This window comes from Rousettus aegyptiacus, unplaced genomic scaffold (assembly GCF_014176215.1).
Source record: "Rousettus aegyptiacus isolate mRouAeg1 unplaced genomic scaffold, mRouAeg1.p scaffold_m13_p_9, whole genome shotgun sequence".
Taxonomy (NCBI): domain Eukaryota; kingdom Metazoa; phylum Chordata; class Mammalia; order Chiroptera; family Pteropodidae; genus Rousettus; species Rousettus aegyptiacus.
The window spans coordinates 94325248-94341077 of record NW_023416312.1 but is presented as its reverse complement, the minus strand read 5'-3'; positions in this window follow the sequence as shown (position 1 = coordinate 94341077).

The window sequence follows — 15830 nt, the reverse complement described above, 5'->3', positions numbered from 1 at the left end:
CACCTCAGTTCCTTAATCTGTAAAATGGGAGTAATAATAATAGCTACCTCATAAGGTTATTATTAGAATTAGGTGATATTATATATGCAAAATACTTAGACTAGAGCCTGGCACATAGTAAACTTCCAATAAATATTACCTACCATTATTATTATTATCACCACCCATTGGAAACGTTGTTACTTTGTTGTAACTCCTTAGGAAACTTACTTAATAGTTCTGTATCTACTGATTTTTCGGGGTTCTTGGTGTTCTCTAGATCTTAATCCTTATAATTGTTACAAAATAGTTTCTTTCATTCTGTCTCTTTTTGTTTTTAAATTTCGTTTATGGTAGTTCCTACTTTATAGAAGTCTTCTGTATGTTGCGATTGATTCATTATTTTCCTTTTTAATTTTTTTGTATTTCAAGAAGAATTTACCTACTCTCAAATGATAAACATAATTTTATTACTGTTTCAAATCCTTTTATAACATTTTTTAAGTCTATTAAAATTCTGATGTTATACTTTTTGCTAAGGTAATTTCTGGGTAATCATAGTATTTCCTGCTGCTGTAAGTTATTTATCTTTTGTTCACTCAGCAATCATTTATTGAATTGCTACAGTGCATTAGGCACTCTTTTGGATGCTAGGGACACTGCAGTGAAAAAGTTTGGCAAAAACCTGTTCTCATGGAGCTCATATTCTATGGGGGTGGGATGGAGTGGGGAGCAAGGGAATAGAACAAGTAAACAAATCAAGACAAGTTTGTCTATAAACAACATGAAGAAATTAAATGGTGCTGTTTTGGAAAGCAGGTGGGATTGGAGAAGGGAGTACTACCTTAGATAGGACCACCCAGAGTGACAAGAAGAAGCCAGCCATGCAGTACTCTGGAAGCAGGGTGTTTCAAGCAAAGGGGGAGTAAGTGTAAAGACTCTGAGATGGAACACAACTTGGCAAATCTGAAAAACAGAAAGAAGACTGGTGAACTGGAGCATAGCAGATGAAGCCGAGAGTGGGAGGGACTGGGATAGGCAGGATCAGGTCATCTAGGGCCTTATGGATCATAATTAGAAGATTGGGTTTTTGTGCTAGGTATGCTGGTATACCATTGGAGGATTTTGAGCAGGAAAATGACATAACCTCGCCTAAATTTTTAGGTTTGCTAATAATATGCGTTATAGTAGATGAACTAATGCAGGCCTCTTAACGTATATCCAAATTGTTTTCCGGTTGTACCAATCAATATTCACTCTAAAGGATATATAGTTCTTTCCATCTCAGTGTATCCTCAATAGCATTGAATATGTTGTTTAAAAATTGTTGCTAATTAGTTGGTTAAATAAATAAATAAATGTATTTTGCTCTCTTGATTTGCATGTCTTTAAGTAATGGTAATATTGCATTTCTTTTTTTTTTCATTTTTATTGGTCATATGAATTTAATTTGGGAGGATTAGTCTACTCTTGTCCTTCATCCACTTTTCCATTGGGATACGTAGTTGGATGCCATGGTGTGTCACCCAGATCCCTTTGCAGGACCAAGGCACTTTTTTCTCCCAGCTGGCAAGGAAGTTGATGTCTGATGACTCTCAGTGAAATCCCTTGCCAAGGTCATACCTCCAGGTGGGGGGTGGGGTGGCCCTCATCCAATGATTGTTCAATACCAGGGTAAAAGCTTGGCTCCCTACCTTAAAGATGGTCATCACTGAAGGGCTATCTGAGCTCTAAAGTTCTCCTGGGAGGAGAGGGAGGTAGTGAAGAAAGGTCTGTTACTTCTCCTTCTGTCTATTCATGCCTTCTTCACACCCTACAGGTGTTGATCCCAGCAGCACTTCCCAATAAACGTATTGCATGAAAATTTCCACCTAAGAATCTGGTCCCTGGGGAACCCAACCTGGGACAGGATGATGATAATTTATTACTTAATCAGTAATAGGTCTTTATATTTACCCTTATACCTAGCATATTTTAAAACTATTTCCTGGCCTGTTATTTGACATTTTTGTTCATGGTGCTTTAAAATTTTTTTATTAAAACACTATATCGTATCATCAGGGCAAACTAATAATCTCTCTCATTTGTATATTTTTTCACATACATAAGGCTTGTTCTATTCTCCCCTCAAAATATTAGCTCTTCAATGAAATGCATCTTCATTTATGGAAGATTTAAATTTTTAGTCAAGTATAATGCTTTTTAATAAGATATCTTCAATCATAGTAAGCCTCCGCCATCAGATCTTTAAAATATTAATTAATAGTGTCTCCTAGTTCTTTTCAAATGATTCTATGTTTTAAAATTTCTTTAACCCATTTGGAATTCATTTGGGTATGTGAGATGAAATGAAAATCTAACTCTATGCCCCCCCAATATATTTAACTTAACCAACAAGGTTTTAGCAATTAGTTCAGCTCCATTGTTCTTTCTATCCACCCCTAAGTCAGTAGCACAGTATTTGAATTATTCTAGCATTATAGCAACCAGTTAATATCTAGAATAGCAAATATGCCCTCCTTACTCTTTATTATTTTTTTTTACCATTCTCCTAAATACTCTCATGTGTTTATTCTACAGATGGACTGTAATATAATTTTGTTTAAAAAAATAAAATCATATAGGGATTCTCATGTAATTGCTTAATTATAAATTAATTAGAAAAAATTATCATCTCTATAATATTGAATCATCCATTCCAGAAACAGACACTCAAGTATATATATATATTTTTATCCCTCAAGAACGATTTCTAGATTTCTTCATAGAAGTCCTGAACAGATCTTGGTAATTCATTGTTTCATATATTTTTTTTCTGTTTGTGAGAGGAGAGGCCACTTACTAGATTGTGTAATATTAGACAGTTAATCAATCCCACTTGCCCCTATTTTTGCACCTGTAAAGTGGGGATAATAATAGCCCCTCCCAAATGGGTTTGTTTAGAGAGAAATAAAATCATACATGTAAGGCTTATAGCACGTTCCTGGCACATTTAAGTGCATCATGCACAGATATTATTATTATCTATAAAACATACTTCCCCCCAAAAATTCACTTAGCTGTTCTGTTAGTGTCCATTAATATTAGCCATCAGTAATCATGCAACAAATATTTGACACCATTCCCCTGAATATTGGAAATATGTGCCAGACACTTTCCTTGGTGCTGGGCAAAATAGTGATGAATGAAACAGATATTGTCTCTGTCCTCATGGAGCTTCCTGACGTTGGGGACAAACAGATAATTAAATGGTACAGTTAGATTTCCGCTTATAAATTGTTAAATGATAGGTAAGGGAAGAAAGGCATATTATGAAATAATACCTATGGGGACCCAATTTAGGCAGGTAGTGGGGCCAAGCAGTAACAATATTTTAGTTAGGATTGAATATCAAAAGAGCTGGTACCAGGCAGAAAATTTGAGACAGAGGGAACTGCATGTATGAAATCTCTAAAGCAAGAAAAAAGTGACTTTATAGACATAGTGGGTTATGGAGAGACAGTGTTGTATAATAAAATGAGCGTAGATTCTGGGATCACACAGAGGTGGAATTGAATTCCAAGTCCGTGCCACTTACTGTGGGCCCTGGGCAAGTTAACCTCTGAGCTTGGGTTTCTTTATTGTAAAATCTTATTGGTGGTTGTGAGGATTAGTGAGATAATGCATGCAATGGATTATTAGTGCAATGCTTGGTATAGAGGAAGCACTGAATAAATGTTAGCCGTCATGTTGTTTTGTTAGTGCCTCTTTATTTCTATGACTCCTTTAGTGCAAACTTGCTTGAAACAGAAAAAAAATTGTGTTTGCTTTGCATACTAAAAAGCTTACTATAATCATAACAGCAACTGTTTATTGAATATCTGTTATGTACCTACACCATGCTAGTTATTTTTACATATCAACTCTGTTAGGTAGGAATCAACATCCATAGTTTAAAGATTTGCAATCCAACATGCAGAGGAGTTATTGATACAAACCCGAAATCACACCATTAATGGTTGAGCCATAATTTTTAAAGAGGTCATGCAGCTTCCTTCTTCACTAAGTTTGCATTACGTCTGACCTGTACCCATTACTCACACTAGCTCCTGCTTCTAACCTTTTGCACCATTTTCTTGTATTCCACCTTGGCTTCTCTCTTTTTTAAAAAAAAATTAGTTTCAAGTCTACAGTACATTGGTTAGACATCTATATAGTTCATAAAACAATCCTCCCATTTGCATGCTCCCTCCCCTGACCCTCCACCTAGCCAATGTATTAATGCTGACTGCATTCCCTATGCTGTGCACCCCATTCCCATGACCATCCTTCAGCTACTAATTTGTACTTCTTTAACCCTTCACCCCATTCTCCCAGTCCCCCAAACTCCCTCCCCTCTGACACTAAATCGTCTACTTTATTTGTGAGTCTGTTTTTGATTAGTTTGTTCTTTTTATTCCTTAGATTCCACATATAAGTGAAAATATATAATGTTTATCTTTCTCTGTCTGACATAAATACCTTCTAGGTCCATCAGAGCAATATCTTTTTCCATCCCCTACCTTTTCATATGTAGGGTTTTTTTCCTTATCCTTTCAGCCACTCTATCTTTTGGTTGGAGCAATTAATTCTTTTCTATTTAAGGCACTTATTGATAGGAATGTAGTTATTACCATTCTTTATTTCTGTTTTTGATACATTTTTTTTTATTCTTAAAGAAGTCCCTCCAACATTTCCTGTAATACTTGATGGTGATATATTCCTTTAGCTTATTTTTGTCTGGGAAGCTCTTTATCAGTCCTTCAACTCTAAATGATAGCTTTGCTGGATAAAGTATTCTTAGTTGTAGATCCTGGATCTTCATTCTGCTGAATATTTTGTGCCAAGTCCTTCTGTCCTACATAGTTTCTTTTGAGAATTCAGCTGCCAGTCTTATGGGTGTTCCCTTATAAGGAATTATTTGTTTTTCTCTTGCTGCTTTTAAGATTCTCTCTTTGTATTTAACCTTTGGCATTTTAATTATGATGTGTCTTAGTATGGGCCTCTTTGGAGCCATGATTTTTGGAATTCTCTGAGCTTTCTGGGATTTTATGTCCATTTCCTTCACCAGGTTAGGGAAGTTTTCCATCATTATTTCTTCAGACAGCTGTTTAACATCTTGATTTTCTTCAGTTATGCCAGTCAGACAAATATTTGGAGCCTTAATAGTATCCCATATCCTCCTTAAATTATTTTTATAGTCTTAGCGTCTTTTTTCTTGCCATTCTGTTTGAGTGTCGTGATTGGCTTTCCTGTCCTCTAGATAGGGCATTTGATCCTCTTCTTTATTCGCTTTGTTTATTCCATTTAATATACTTCTCATCTCAGATAATGTGGTCTTCATTTCAGTCTGATTCCCTTTTATAATTTCCATTTCCATTTTTATGTTTTTTATCTCTCTGTTGAAGTTCTCAATGAATTTGTCTACACTTCCCATAAGTTCATTGAGCATCTTTATAACCAGTGTTTTGAACTCTGTATCTGTTAGATACTTGACTCCATTATAGTTGGATCTCTGTTCTCTTCTCTCATATAGTTTCTGCTTCTTTGTCTTCCCATTTTGGCTGCTTTTCTGTGACTATTTCTATGTACTAAGCAAAGCTCCTAAGTTACTCGGTCTTATTAGTGTGGATTTATGAAGTAGGTGTCCAGTGGCATATTCCTGGGAGGGGTTCAGCTACAGGCCAAATTTAGCTAAAGCCTCTACCCCTCCGGGGTCACTTGTCAAGATTCAGCAAGCAATCCACAGATGCTGTGCTTATAGTTGGTTAAAAGGCTGTGCTAGAAACTGAGGCCAGCTGGCTCCAGTGTGAGTCTAGGTGCTGCTCAGCAAGTAGCGCCTGACTCACTGAGGATACACCTGGATGTGTACTGGATGGGGCCACGAGTTGGGGTACGTGGGACTTCATGGAATCCTCTAGGTAGAACGACCTCTGTTATCCACTTTGATGACATCACAGCTATGGCGGCTCTGTGTCCAGGGCACTATTTGAGGGGAGGGCTTAACAGGGAACAATGGATACTGCCAGCACTTCTGTTCCCAGCGAGTCTCACCTTGGCCCTCACTCTGGCAATGTCTCCCTGTAAGTCCCTGGTGCCCACTGCATGCAGCCAAGTTGGCACTGGTGCTCAGAGCAAGCAGGTCTATCACCATGAAAATCCACTCATGGATGCAGCCCCTTTAAGAGATGTCTGCCGTGTAGCAGCCTCCGTCTCACTCAGCCACCCGGGCAGCCCTGGGTCTTCGCCCAGTTCTACCTTCCTTAGGTATATGGCTTGTTCCTCTAGAGCCCAGGTGACTTTTCCTTGCCGCTGCTCCTTGTTTCTGTCACAACTTCGATTTGGTCGCCAGAGGAATGAACGAAGCCTCTATCATCTACTTCCATTTTTTTTCTCCCTCTGGCTTCTCTTAACAGTGATTCTGGTTCTCCACCTAAACTGTCTCAAGTTGATTTGAGTAAAACGTTCCTTCAGGCTTGACTTAGTTAAGAATCCCTCTACCTTAGGGTCACCTCTGTGAGCAGTGTTCCCATAGGACTTACCCAACCCAGTGGGCAGAAACCAGAAAATGTCTGCTCTAACTCACTTTGACACTTAAATTAAGAAAGAGCACATTTGGATCTAGGGATTCATTTCATTTCCAGCTACAAATAACCTGCAATGTGTTCTTTTATGAAAATGATTTTTAAGAACAAAGGACCTTGTTTTTTAGCAAACTGAGGTCAGAGCAATTTAAATAGCTCACGTAGATTATCAGTAAACCTAGCCCACAGTCAGACTTTCCAGCCTTCAATTGAATAAGAAATTGTTCAAGACCCATCTTCATTCAACTGTCTGGTAGTTTTATTGGTAGAGGAAACCCAGGTGATATTTTATATCTAAAATTTCTTTTGAGGCATTCCAGTCATTTAGAAATGCCTTCCCAGAATTTAAAGAAGAGGAAAGAAGAGGCTTTTCAGACAGATTATGCAGAAATCCAAAAGTGAAAACGTCAGTCTGAATTCAAGTCTCATCTTTGCAAAAAGGCAATAGCATCTTTGTAGAGCAGACATTCTAATTATGCCCACTAATTTCTACACCGCCCGTAATGAAAACAAGTGATGCACAAATAAATTAAAATCATGGATTCCAGCAAGGGAAGTTATTCAGTGAGATGGTGTTCGTGTTCTTTGTAATGGACTGCATTAAAATATTGATAGGAGATCACTATGTAAAAGGGATAGAAATTTGCTTTGGGGGCAATAAGGAAGAGATCATCTCCTATGAGGTGACCAATGAGGGCTCTGCTGAGCAGTTTAGAAATCCTCAGCTTAAGTATCTTCAAAATGTATTTTCATAATTATAGGAAAAACAAAATTGCCCACCGGGTAAACTTTTCTTGAAAGTACAAGGCAACTTTTCTCTTTTCATCTGCAGTATTGTTTTCATTTGCACAGCTTGGAGCTCCTCTTCAATCATTTATCTCATTTAGAAAAACTCTCGTCAGTGGCGATTAAGCACACTTTAGTTCATAGTAGAAGCCTAAGTCGAGTTGGACAGATAAAACCAGCTCATATCTTATTCATTCTCACATATTAATGCTAGAATTGTTAACTGGCATTCTTCATAGCGAAGCGAAAGATGGCAGACCTTGGGCAAAAATTCACAATTTCTTGGAGAAGAGCTTTTGAAACAGTAAGCGTCTTCGCTGGGCAGACAGTTTAGGATCCAGAGCAAAACTTTTCCATTTCGCTTGTTCATCCATTGTATTTACACACCTTTTATACAAAAGTCAACAGTGCTGATTTGAAAGTAATTCTGCAGATGGTTGTTTTTAGTGGCTAGAAGGGCCATTTGAATGTTACTCTAGATTTGGGAATAATTGAGGCTTAATAATAGGTGCTCACATTTTGTCTGACAATGTAAGAACGTTGGATGCAAACAGTGAAAAAATGCATTGCTAGTGGTTATAGTATGTTAGTAGATAGTTTAATTTACTTGAATTCAGCTAAATTTACATCATCTGTACTCATTACACCGAGGGCAGTTGAATGAATATCCTTAAAAATACAAGCTCAAAGCAACTGAATTTTCTAGAGATATCAGTAGTTACTAAGAAATCACTGCTTGTATTTGTGCGTATCATTTGGCGCTCTTTAAAGAACTGTGCTCTGTATGAAAGATTCACCACCTGATTTTTTCAAATACATGGTTGTTTAGCAATAGGTTAGGCAGTTTTGCTAGAAAGAGTTCATGTGCTTTCTTAACTACCAAGAAATGACTTAGGCATTGAGGAGACCCTACTCAGAGAACCAGTTCTTTAAGTGACGTGTACGTTCAATTCCACAAATCTTTTTATGGTTCTATAAAGAGTGCACATTATCTTACAACAGTACAACTGAAGAACATTTTAATTGGAAATAGTAAAAATGAGAGTTAATGGCCTGCTCTCTAAATTTATTTCAAGGAGAAAAGAAGTTATTTTTGAAATGTTAAAATAAGATTCTGAGTACACACACACATACACACACAGATGTACTTCACCTACTGTACATCAGGGGGCTAACAGAAAAGATGAACAATTAGATCTTATGACAACTAAGTCTTTTGGTACACTGCTAATGGAAAATAATGGTATAGGATTTGTTTGCACTCAAGAAACAGGTTGGGAAAGCTGGGAAAAGTCATGTGTGTGTGTATAACTTTTTTCATATTAGTTATCTATGTTCTAACAAATTATACTCAGTTAACTGCATAAACTTATATTTCATGACTATTTATTTTGCTGACTATTGATAGACATTCTGTATGTCTGTTAACATGTACATATATGTATTTGTATTTCTCCAAATAATGGTCAACAAATTCAGATAGCTCTAATTATTAGACTTTGTAAGAGAAAAGCAGTTTCACTAACTCTTAGAAAAAACTAAGGTGGTACAAGTCACTTATTGTAAGATGCAAAATTATTTTTCTTTTACTCGCCCAAGCCCTATTAAATTTTCTCCCTCCCGCAGAGCTAGAACTAGTGTCAATACCTTTCCTATCTGCAGCTTTTGGAGCGTTAAGCTAAGAGGGTAGACAAGTTGAGAGTATAGAGGTTAGAATGAGTTCTATAAAGTGAAGGAATTATGTGCTGCGTGTTGGCAAACTGAAGAAACCTTAAGATGGGTTTGAGAGGGATGCAGTATAAAGTTGAGGGCTTGGAGTCCTAAGATCAAGCAAAGGAATAATAAAAAGTCAGAATGGGTAAGTATGAGGGCATAACAATCTGAAAGAATACCAGTGATAAGATGCCTTTAACCTTGGATGAGCCTTTCCTTTCCCCTTAACCAGTGGTGTGTGTGGGAAGTTCCAACAGTGCCTTATTCAATCCTGACTACCTCTATTATTGTAGCTAATTGAAAACTGTCTTCATTGGGGTTCTTTACTTTCCCTTTATAACAAAATATATGCAAAATTTTCCTGTCTGTATTGGACACTGAAAATATTCAGCAGTTATTGGATAAGATCTCCCAGGATTTGCTTCAAGTCATCACATCAGGTGGTCCACAGTAGAGCCCTTTTAAAATTTTTTTATGAAAACCCTCAAACTAGTATAATATTGAAATTGCAAATCTTTACTGTCTTAATTTAGAAAGAATATATCTTAAGTATCAAAGCTTAAAGAAAACACCTCCCAAATGAATTTTCAAGGTCCAAGGGACAGAACAGAGTATCCAGAACTAGGGTACAGAAATTATTACAGTTTTTATTAAAAAAACTGACTTAAGTAGTCATGTAATTGAACTTTTACTTCTGAGAAATTAAGTGTATTGCTTTCATATAGAAATGCTTTCATATAATCTTAAAGGTGTCAAACCCATTTTCCTGTAAAAGGCCTTTAGCAATTATATGTCAGTCCTAAAAAAATCAATTTTACCAATTTTGAGTCTATTTCAGTATCTAGTGATCCTCATAATTACAACATTTTTTTATTATTTAAACTTTCAGTACTTCAAGTCACACGTTAAGCCTTATACATTTTTTCAATCCTAACACATCCTCTCAATTTCTTTGTGGATTTTCAAAAATAGCAGTTAATGTCAGTCATATCTAAGATTTGTAAAACATTTATACATTTATTAACCTCTTAACTCATAACAACCTGTAATGCAAGTACTGTTATTATCTCAGTTTTATAAAATGTTGAACTGATGATGATATACTTTATCCAAAGTCACATATTTATTGAGAGGTGGAGTCACTTGTTCAAATATTCTAGTATATGTGATGAGAAGGGCAGTGGCAAAGTACTTCAGCAATGATGTCACTTGAAGTTATCAGTTAAAGTTATCAGTTCCTGGGGCTTCACTCTGATGGAGAACTCCCTCCTGGGTAATAATAACAGCCACCACTAACTGCCAGGCACTGCTCTAAACATTCAATATGTATATTAACTAATTTAATCTTTGCAGAATTCTAAATGTAGGTACTATTATTGTGTCCATTTTACAGACAAAGAAACTGAGGCCCAGAAGATAAGTAACTTTTCTGAGGTCACACAGTTAAACAAGCAATGTCAGGATTCCAATCCAAGTCATCTGTAGTCTTTATCATGGCATCATACTGTTGACCAGAACTGAAGGAGATTCATTGAGGCTATACCTGGTTTAGGTATAATTTACCTGGAAATTAGCAATCTAATTTCTTCCATCATGGCCTTAACTTTGGTTAACTATTCAGATTAGTGATTGAGCTTTATTGATCATCTCATATGTCTACATGGCATACAGTCCAAAGATTCAATTAGGCCTTCCTTCAATATCAAAGGAGACAAAAGTGAAAAGGTTATGTTCGTACTCAGCCCTGTTTACTCTTTAAAGGGCCTCTGCAGTTCACAGGTGCAGGGAAAAGCCTGTGTTATCGAGCAGTTACAACTGCTAATCAACTAGAGTGACACAGCTCGACCCCTGGAATGACTGTAGTTGTTACACTTTAGCAAAACAATACCTGGAGTGACACAAATCAACTAGAGGAGAAGCTAGAACTAATTTGTGAGGCTACCACTTAGATTTGCTCATTTCACCTGCTTTTTCCCTCCTGAGATCATAGGCTTAAAGAATCACCTTCTTCTTACTCCCCGTCCCCTACTCCACTCTTCCCCCAATATGTGTGTGTGCAGGAAAATATTGTTCTGTTACAAAGTTTTACAAATGAATAAACAACCATTTGAGGAAAGGTAGCAAGTAATCCTAAAATCAAATCCCTCGGAACTGCCTTAAATTGCTCCCAAAAGTACAGTTCAGAACATCTCTATGTAAATTCAGCACAACCAGTTTTTCCTCCAGTGTCGACACGGATTCTTTCTTCAGTTCATCATTGGATGACTTGATTTGCTTGCTTTTATGGGTTGTATTAGGGTTCTCCAGAGAAAGAGAAACAATAGGATTTTGTTTGTGTGTGTGAGCGTGTGTGTGTGCACTGATCTTCCCGGCGGGAAGAGAGAAAAAAAAATCATATTGAGTGGCATATTTCTTGTGGACTGATAAAAAGAAAACTTATTCTAAGAGCCTGTGTGTCCCCACAAAAGAACTAGTAGCATTTGGTCACTAGCTGCACTGGACATTTACAACTTAAAACTAAAATTCCCACCAGCTAAGTAAATAGTCTTTCTCCCCTTTCCTTTCAACCAACTACCTACCCTGACACTTGGAAAAATGGAAAAGAACAAAGGAAAAGAAAAACACAAGCCACTTCCCCCTCTCAACTGCAGGAATCCAAGACAGATCAGGCTGGAACTTGGAAAGAGGGATGAGTGCAGGAGAAGGGAGAGGCTTTGTATTAAATGTGAAATTGAAGTTTGGATTTGGGCTGGACTTTTGAATCTCTGAAAATAAGTCATGAGACTTTAGAGAAAAAAAAATCTACATAACCAAAACACTATGGAAGCTACGCTTCCAGTGATGGAATAGAAAAATCAATCAGAGCAGAGTAGGGAACAATATTTGGAGAAAAAGTCATTTTCTATTTGTGCCTTATCAATTTCAGTCCATTCAATAAACTGGTTGCATTTGTGGAAGTATGGTCTGGCTAGTATCCTGAGGGGCATATGTTTCAGAGAGGAACTGACTATGGGCTTGTCAGTCTGGTTTATTGGCTGGGGGTGGGGGGCGGGGGACACTGGATACCATAGAGTCAGAATCCTTTGCAGCCAGTCTGGAGAGTATGTTTTAACATTTAGATGTACTGTTGGGGAAATTAATTTCCTACCTGTAAGAGAAACCATTATCCAAAGTTGTGGTAAGTTTGAGTGACTATCATTGGATGACTACGTTGACTGTCTTGGAAAAATGGCTATGACACATGGTCTGAAAATTGCTGTGAGTTGATGGAATGCCTGATGCCCAGCCTTTCAGATCATTAGTGCCATCCAAGGAAACAGGCCCTCAGAGGTTGGAACAGAATGCTTGAGTACCCTTGGCAGCATTCAGATGAGTAGAGAGAGCTGGAGGATGCTGCTGGGTGACTGGTTGGACATCAGTCAGGTCCAGTCCCCAGAAAAAGTACCCTAGTTAGGGCTTTGTGGTCTTTCAGGTTCTCAGTGGATATGGATTAATGATAGAGTTCCAAATATAATGAGGAAACCAAACTATTTATCCAAAACTGAAGTGGAAATCAAGTCATCTAGACTCAGCGAATATGGCTGTGAGAGAAATTCTATGGTTTTGTATCTCTGCACCCTGAACAAGTCATAGCAGTGACTGCAAGATTGGGGCAATCAGAATAGCAAGGCGGTGGATGGATATGGGGTGCTTAGTGAAACACTGAGTATGGTCAAGATCGACTCAAGTGTAATCCCGGCTGCAACTGCAGATATCAGTTGAGCAGGGTTTGGGACAAATGGAACAGAATAGCTATGGCGTTTCCATCAGCTGGGTGCATTATGCAGCAGGCATAATGGTTTTAAACCCTATTAAACACTGTCGGCCCATAACCAATACTTAGACATCCAGTAGAGGCCCCACATTGGGAGAATGGAGGATGAGAAAAGTAATTTCAAGTGGACCAAAGGGATCATTTAAAAACCTAAATAAAATGAAGGTGTCCATCTCTGCCCAACAAATATACCATTCATTGTCTCCAGGTCCCATGAAAAGCCAAGAGAATCTGCAAAACCTCAAAACTCAAGGTCTCAGTCAATTATTATGAGAATAAGACCTGCATAAGAAGAAACTGAGGTTCCCCAGATTTTCAGATGTGTGAGACGCCAAGTATTAAAATAGACATGAAAATTACCTTTGAAAATAAGTACTTTTTAATGGAAATCAAGGAAACTCAGCCCTTTCTCTGGCTTCTAAAGGGGAATACTTCCTACCCACTCCCCAGCAGTGGGGGTTGACCTAATGAGTGACACCCAGCTCTGTTACCCTCTGGCCTTCTCACTCCCTCTTCAACAGTGAGAAGTGGCCTAAGGTGATCGATCCGTGAGTTCTTAGGAAGATCCCAGACCTGAGAGGTCAAGCCCCTTTCCAAGCCTTTCTTTTGAAAGACAGTTGCTGCAGAAAGCTTTATGTAACTAGGTCCTTTTTTTTCCTTTTTGAAGGAAAAGGCTAAGTTCCCCATGTGTGTTGTCATTGTCTGTGAGCAGTGATGGTCTCCCTAGGTGAGTGAGACAACCCATCAACTGGTCAGACACAGCAGGGCCTGGGAACCTTTGCCTACCATGCGAATTTGAGACATCCCCACTGCCTCCCAGCCACCCAATCCCGAAAATCATAACTTCTTGGGAAAATCTTGAACTTCAATGGAATATAGAAAGGGGTTTCAAGCCAATCTTATCCTGTTCTTAAAGTGAAAGGAGACCTTAGATGGACATCTGAGGTGTATGTTTGATTTTCTGCAAAATTATCCTTTCAAACAGAATATTTTAAACTGCTTCTTCATTATTTTCACAAGGGAAGATCAAGAGTAACTACAGTAATATCTTTCATAGGATTGGGAACTGATGTGCAACCCTTGTGGTAGTCCAGCCCCACGATCTGATTTCACCCTGAAATTTGATGAGATACTGTACTCTCCTGGCATCAGCCTGTCATTGATTTCCACGTGAAAAAGAGTACGAAACACAGAATTCATACACGTGTTTGGCATATAGTAAGTATACAGTTAATGTGTTGAATTGCATTTAATTGGAATTTAGATGTTATTGCACAACAAATAGTACATATCCCACAAAGGCGTGTGATATAAAGCATTTATGTGGGAGGGTGATAATCACTTGTGATTATCACGTGTGTGTATATATTTAAATATGTGTGTGTGTATACCTACATATACAGACACTACATATACAGATATATATATATCTCCACACATCATTTTAATATAGTGAGAAATTCTGTGATATCTGTTGTCAGTTCGTTGGTTTGGTTTGGCCCGGCATCTGTGGGACAGTTAATTCTTAGGAGGAGCTTACAATTCAAGTAGTCTGCCTGGAGGTGAACGGTGATCTTCAGACACTTTTACCTTTGGCAGGAAACCAGCAAGCTTCCATTCAGGCTTTCATCCTACTTTGAGCTCTTTTTCTATCCTCCTCCTTAACACCTCATCCAAGGAATCACTATAATTGTCCTTTGGAATGCCAGCTGATATTTTCAGCTTCCTGTCTCTTTGCCCAAGGGAAAAAATGCTGATTTCCTCTTTGCTATTTGGCAAATGTCAAAAGAAAAAGACTGGCTGCACTATGAATTCCTTTCAGCAGCATGAATGCACATCCTGTATTTTCCCCCCAATCAGGAGAAGATTTAACTAGCTAAAACTTAATTAGCCTAAGCTCAGAGAGTTTTTTTCCTATTATTTCTCAATTGCTAATCCTTCATTTGATCCTTTTTCTCTTCCAAGAATTCCTATCCTGCGTATTTAAGAATTCCATGGCCTTTATATCTTTGCATATCATGTTGGTCTCTAACTCTTTTTTTAAGGTTCTGGGAGAATTTTCTGAATTCTACTTAAAAGATTTAGTTTTCTGCAATAATCTATCTACTGTTCACTCCATCCATGTGTTTTCTTTAATTCTGTAATTGTGTTTTTTATCTGAATGCAGTCTTGCCTGGTTTCTTATTGCTTTGTCTTCCCCTACAAAACGTTCTCTCAAAACTCTTGGAGAATAAAAACTAGATTTTCTTCTAATGTTTTCTCCAATTTCATTGGGAGAAATATGCCCTTCTTCTCTGGGCTAGCCCCTTTCTCTGGGATGACCATCTCTTTTCAAATGTCTGGAAAGTTGTAGTTTTAACATCTTAACAGAGTGGTCTCTATGAGGCCCTGTCAGGGTGGGTTTCATTTTTGTACAAATAGTTTATTTCAGACAGGAAAAGTGGAGTTATGTGGTTTTGTAGTTTTATTATTTTGCTTAATCGATGATCTAGCTGGTTATAGGTAAACACGGAGGGGATTCCTGTGGACAGCGCTGTGCCCAGCAGTTTCTCTCTCTGTGATGGTGTCATAAAATTAGTCTGAGGACTTTTCCCCTTTCCAATTTGTCATTACTACCCTTTCTCGGCTTGTTATAGCACTTTCTTTTCTTAGCGCATTACCCATGCTTGGGATAGAAAATAGGTGAGTGAGCGCCCTGGCCTGCCACTTCTGGGTCTGTGTAGTAGAGTAGTTATTACATTGTACTGTCCCTTCCCTACCTCTGCCCCAAAGGTCTACGAGCTACATGCACTTCTATACTGGGTATGGTGATTTGAGGAAGTTCTGCTGAGGGATCTCATCCACTTATCTCTTAACTCTTCAACTGGGTGTTTCATTCACATGTGGAAGAAGAACAAAATAGTATTTTCCTTGACCTTCTCCAGTTTATACCACAC